This window comes from Notamacropus eugenii, chromosome X, assembly GCF_028372415.1.
Source record: "Notamacropus eugenii isolate mMacEug1 chromosome X, mMacEug1.pri_v2, whole genome shotgun sequence".
NCBI lineage: Eukaryota > Metazoa > Chordata > Mammalia > Diprotodontia > Macropodidae > Notamacropus > Notamacropus eugenii.
In genome coordinates this window covers 1772352-1778985 of record NC_092879.1, presented here as the reverse complement: position 1 = coordinate 1778985, position 6634 = coordinate 1772352, and the positions used below count along the sequence as shown (strand labels likewise).

The window sequence follows — 6634 nt, the reverse complement described above, 5'->3', positions numbered from 1 at the left end:
CATCAGGCCTGAGGAGAAGGAGAGTTAAGACATGATCTGCATGGGATTTCTAATCTGAAAAAGAGTAACTTACATTTATTCAGTACTATAATATTTGGGAAAACCTATCTTGCATCCAGTAACAGCCCTTTGGGATCAATAATTAGCTTTGTCCATTGCAGCAGTTTGGGACCTTGGGGAGGTTGCACAAAAGAACGAGACCTGACAGGTAACAATACATAAGTCATTTAGTTTTTATTGCAGCATTATTTTAAATTTAATCTTGGTTAAAAACAACAACACAAGCAGGAAAACAAGAATTTGTCTAATGTTCCTATATTAAAGTTAGAAGTGACATAAATGCTCACTTGGAAAGGACCCTGAGGAACATACTGACCAACTGGTGTGTAAACTAGGATAGGCCCTAAACACCCAGTTGAATCCAGAAGTTGGAAAATGTCCAGTGAAATGTAGCATACTCCCAAGCTGCACTTTTTAAGACATAGTCCTCTGCTCTTTACTTTGCCTGGATATGAATTGAGTAATGTGATGTGAAATATTGAACAACTGCCTCTTTGGGAAAAAATGAACACAATCTTCTTTTAAATTTAATCTATATTATGAATATTATCTCCATCAATTTCACGAGTTTAGACAATTAACAAAACAATAAATTAAGCATTTATACTTGCTGATTTCCAAAGTATAAATGTTTACACTTAAAATTTAAGTATTTAGTAGCGTAGCTAAGGCTGGTTTCAGCAAATCCCATGATAAAATTCATCTCTCATCTTTTCGCCAGATTTGATCTCATTAGGATAGGCAGAATACACTAAATCCCTCCACTTGAATTCATAACTTTTTATTTTGTTTATTTTTGCTATGAGTACACTGTGCCAAAGAATCACTTGTGAAACATAATCTTTACAAATATTCTTGGAAAACCAGCTTCTTTGTCAATGAGATGGAGACTTAAAATTCATTTTGTGGAATTTGCTTGGTCTGATCACAGTCATCATCACTCTGATTTCACTGTTACTGAGATATTTGAAGAAAACTTAAATAAGTCACAATCATGCCTTTACAATGTGTTCTGGAATTCAGTTTTGAATTTTGGACTCATAATACTGCTGTCTACCACCACCCAAACTGATTTCTTTTAGCTACTTTGCCATAAATCAATAACCTGCAATCTCAGAATTTACTCTTCTCTCCCAATCAATTGTGTGGATTCCGAATTTTAAATGTGTCTCACCTAAAGCCTACTTGAAGGACTCCAGTGATGACAAACTTTCAGCTTCCTCAAAAAGATCATTTGAGTTTTGAAGTTTGATTTTTAATATAATTTTGCTTTAATTTTACCAAAACTTACTTTTATGACATTTCCATGTGTTGTTCTTATATCTACTTTGATAAGCCAAGTATAACCAGAAAAAAAATCTTTCTTTTCTGACAATTTAAAGAATTTGTAGACAGATGCCTTATCCCAACCAATTTCAAGTCTTTCTTTCTCTAGGTTAATCATTTCCACTTGCTTTACCTAATATTTACATGGTAAAGTTTCAGATATTCTTCCTACCAAAAGCATATTCCAGTTTGTCAGTATGCTTCCTAAAATGTTGGGCCTAGAAATGAAGCAAACTTGAGGTTTCATCATGGTCATTGAGAATGGAACTCTTGCTCCATTTCATTCTAAACATTATGCTTCCAATAATTAAGTCTAATATTTTACTCACTTTTGGAGGTATTGAAATAATAACTATGTACTTCTATCAAGCATAAATTCATCAAAGTTCTCAGGTCTTTTAGTTCATGGCAAATTTCATCTTGAAAAATTTCAACATTAGAACTTAAGATTATGATTGAGTTCCTCAGAAAGGGATTTGTAAAATAAATTCGTCAATCAATATTGGTTAAGAAATTCCTATTGGTCAATAGCTTTGCTAATTACTGGGCATAAAGCTCTGTTGGCTTTATATTGTTCTGCTACCAATAGTCCAGAAATACTACCATTTATCTCTTTAATTTTCAGTCTCTTCTTCATCATGATAATTGTTCAGGTGTCCCACTTTTGCATCATCTTGGGTAACATGAGGATACGCTCAACAGAAGGGAGACAGAAAGTCTTCCCCCCCATGGTTCTCACATGATGGTTGTCACTGGTTTCTATGGGACACTCCTGTAGACAAACGTGCAGGACTGGTCAAGTCTTCCTTAGATATTGACAAAATCGCAGAAATGAGCTGCACACTAGTGATCCTCATTGTGAATCCTAAGATCTAAGGAATGCGGAAGGAGGATAAGAAGGAGACACTGAAGAGATTCCTCACCAACCCTTACCAAGTTTCTAAAAACATGTAAATTTTCAAACAGTGAAAAATATATTCACAGGCTGAAGTAGGAATTACAGTAGTGCGATGGGTACAAGCAGTGAATTGCTAGAAACAGAAGACAACCAGGCAGTAGAAAAAGCAACAAGAAAAAGGTCTCAGAAAAGAGATTTGGTACACTCTCAGAAAGTATATTCAAGTTTAGAAGAAAGGTAATATAGAAGCAAATTGAGAAGGAATAAATAAGGTGGTGTAGTGCAGGGGGCTTGACTAGAAAATAGTAGAGAAGAAAGAAAATCAGATCAAATTTGGAAACCAGAGAATGATGTACTGAAAAGTTCATCTTTACCTCTTGGGAATTCTGCATTCTACTAAATATTGGTGCTTATAGGATTGTGGCAGCCTTGTGGAAGGAGGAAATAGAGCTGCAAATGGGGTTTGAAGAAGGAATTCAGTTTTGGAAATCTGCTTTAAAACATGTGATTATTGATTTTTTTTATTTTGTTAAATCATCTAACAATACTCAAATCTCATTTAATCCCTCATTGGTGTGATCTGAAATGTAAATGATATTTTATCATACTTTAGTTAGTCAACAGGCATTTATCAAGGAGCACTGGGCCACCTAGGTGCCCCAATGTACTATATAATTGTAAACATTGTGAGTTATTATCAATAAAATTCCATCAATTCAATTTATATATGGGAATAGTGGTTTGAGAGAATATTTAAAAGAATCTGCTCTCAAATGGAATTCTTTCTAAAGCATGCATATCAAAGTGGTAATCATGAAGGTGGCAGCTCTTTGGTGCAGTTTTTCTGGGCTTTTGCTGCTTAACATTCTTTACCACTGCTAACATTTGTCAGGGAGTTGGTTAGAGCATTTATACCTTGATGACCCTGGGTTCTACTGGATACTCTTAGCACTGAAAACATCGTGAAGACACTAATGAATGTTTTCAAATATAGCTAGGATTATAAAACAGAATGGAGCTGATGTGAGATCTTATTGAGCAGGCACAGATATGATAAGTAAGTAGATATCACATTTGAAGAACCCACATAAATAACCTAAGAACAATAATACACACAGAGAGATATTTTTGGAGGGATTTTTTAGTACTTTATTAGGGAATTTTATTTTGTTTTCACAAAAACCACTTGATTATAAATTTTATTTGACCAATATCACATATGTTTTAATGCATGTATAGAAATAAAAAAGGGTATAGATTCTTGAATATTAATATTGGTTGGTAGACCAATCACCTTTGTGATATATATTGTGGCTCACAGTACCATCGTAGGAACAAATTTCATAAACATGTTTTTATGTCATTGAAAATGTATCAAATGAATGTATCAAAATTTTGCCCAGGTTCAGCTTCATCGTATAGACAGCAAAGGGATCTGTTCCTTGTATAGACACTAAGAAAAGGTTATGGCAAGTAAGAAGATTATTCCTGAATTTCTTGATGTCGTACTGAATAGTGAGAGTTATTTGCAAATATACTACACACAGAATCTCTCATGGGTGATGCAACTTAGATTCAAAGAGCATATTCCAGACAGAATTCCATGGATGGAAGAAATGGATAAGTGGAATGAAACTAAAGCAATTCAAGTAACTGAATTCATTCTGTTGGGCATCACAGATGATCCTGACATGCATATCCCCCTTTTCCTTGTGTGCGTCATTATCTACCTGGCCATAGTCCTTGGGAACTTGGGCTTGATTGTTTTGACCAAGATAGATTCTTGACTGAGAACTCCAATACACTTTTTCTTTAGGAAATTGTCATTTCTCGATCTTGAATACTCCACTGCCATTGGACAAAACATATTCATAAATTTTGTAGTGGAGAAAAATATCATCTGTTATCCTGGATGTGCATATCTTTTTATGTTAGCAGTATTGGCTTATGACACTTATGTAGCAATCTGCAATTTATTGCATTACATGGCCACTATGTCAGACAGAACATACTGCATCTTAGTGACTATCCCATACATCTACAGCTCTTTCATACCACTGCTGACCATAATCAAAGTTTTCACTTCATCCTTTTGGAAATCTCATGCTATTAGTCATTTCTACTGTTATAATCTCCCCCTCTTAAGGATTTTATGCAAGGATGCAAAGGATATAGAATTAATCATTCTGAGCCTTTCTGCTTTTTATTTAACATTCTCCCTGCTGATGGTTCTTGTTTCATATGGACTCATTCTTGTGACTATCTTCGGGATGAATTCTTCTGAGAGCAGACGCAAAGCTTTCTCCACCTGTGACTCTCATCTCACTGCTATGGTTGTGTTCTATGGAACACTGACTTTTATATACTTACGGTCCCATTCTAGCCACTCCTTTGATACAGACAAGATGGCTTATATCTTTTATACTGTGGTCATTCTCATGTTCAACCCTTTGATGTATAGTTTGAGAAATGAAGAGGTGAAAGGTTCCTTGAAAAGAGCCCTAGAAAATGAATACAAATGTCTTCCTTCAGTTACCATATAGAACAAGATGATCATTGGTTATTAGAAGCAAATATCCAATATGTGATATTTATTTGTCCAGTGTTATCAGATTTTATGGAAGGATAATATGATCTTGTAGAGATTAAACATGTGTCCTTAGCCAAGCACATTTTAGTGACAGGAGAAAGATGTAAATGCAGCTCTTTCTGACACAGAATATCAAAATCTAGGAACCATGCCGTTTTTTTTTCACCAAAGGATTACTCTTCTGTCTTCCTCCTCATTCTCTCCTTCCTCGATCATCTGCCTATATATTTTTTCAAGTGGTTCATTTTTGTCTCCCGTGTTCTGTGCCATATGGAAAAAACAGTCAGTAGGTAAATTTTTCAGTATAAGTGTTTATACATCATCAGACATAAAAATTCACTATAAATGAAGTGTTGGGTGTTTTTTTATACTTAGAAAGTATAAATAATGTAGGTTAAAATTAGTTTTGTGTGTTCTTTTTTTCTTTCTGAAGACCAGTATTGTTAAACACTTACGTGCACACCTTTGAAAAAACTACAAAAGTAAGTAGGCCCTGAGGTGTGGATAGGGGAAATCCAGATTCCAAATTCAAACCCTCATTTAAGAATATTATTTTGCATTATGAAAACAGAATTGACAGATAAAAAGAGGCGCACAAGTGCTAAAGAAAATAACAGCTATAACTTGGCAGAGTCAAGAGAGCATGGCAGAGGCAGCAATGCAGTTGAACTCTCCCAAAATTCATCTACAATCAACTTCAAAATAGCTCCTTAAATCAAGCGTTGGCATAACAGAGCCAACAAAAACTCATACTGAGCTACCCACAGACAATTTAGAAGGTCAGAAGGAGATGTCTGTGACAATGGGGTTGAGGGGTGCTCCAGAGTGAAGCAACACCAGTTTGGTACCTTGTCTCTGAATGGGAACTTTATTGCCCAAAGTAGTTCTGGATCGTAGTTCCAGGACAGAGAACAGTACTTCCAATCGGTCAGAAGGGAACAATAGATAGATAGATAGATAGATAGATAGATAGATAGATAGATAGATAGATAGACAGATAGAGATATAGATGTATATATATAATATATATGCATGCATATTATATATATATGAATCCAATTATAAAATTTTTTGCAGATATATAAATAGGTTGGATAATAGGATAAGCGTTAGTAGTTCCTGGGTAAGTTAAACCAATACAGTAAAGATTATGATACCACCAAAATTAGTTTTCTTATACACTTCCTCAGTTATCAAGGTTGCATTCTGGTGAACTTGAAAAACAGTAACAAATTTCATGTGGACTATCAACAGGTCAAAAATCTCAAGGACAACAATGAAAATACCTGGATACATAACTACATTTAAACCCTACATGAGCATGAAAATCAGATAAACCCTTGAAAGTAAGAAAATATTGATTAGATTATTAATTCAAAAATATTAATTTGCTTAGTTATGGTAAATTTTAATGAAAGAAGAGGGTAAGCAGACAAGGGCAAGTGAAAGCAGCAGTGGGAATACATGAGGAATATTCAGAATGCAAACAGATAGAGGGGACTAGGGAAGCTAACATTGACCCACTGGGTCAAATTTTCACTACATGTTAAATATAAGCACTAACAATATTCCACAAAAAATTATTTGTGAAAAAAACTTTAATTCCCAAACTCTTTTCATATATTTGCTTAGGGAGGCAGGGTGATATGGAAAGATATTTTAGTAATGAGTCCCTAATGTGATTTTTTCCCCTGGGAAAAAGGGATATGTAATGAAGTTGCTGTTTTTTCTTTTCTTTTCTGAATTATATGAAGCTAAAG

At 34.6% G+C, this 6634-nt stretch overlaps 1 pseudogene; it reads left to right on the top strand.

Annotated features, from left to right (window-relative positions):
* Positions 1-3891: 3891 nt before the first annotated feature.
* LOC140515792 (olfactory receptor 8K3-like) lies at positions 3892-4827 on the top strand (annotated as a pseudogene).
* Positions 4828-6634: the final 1807 nt, after the last annotated feature.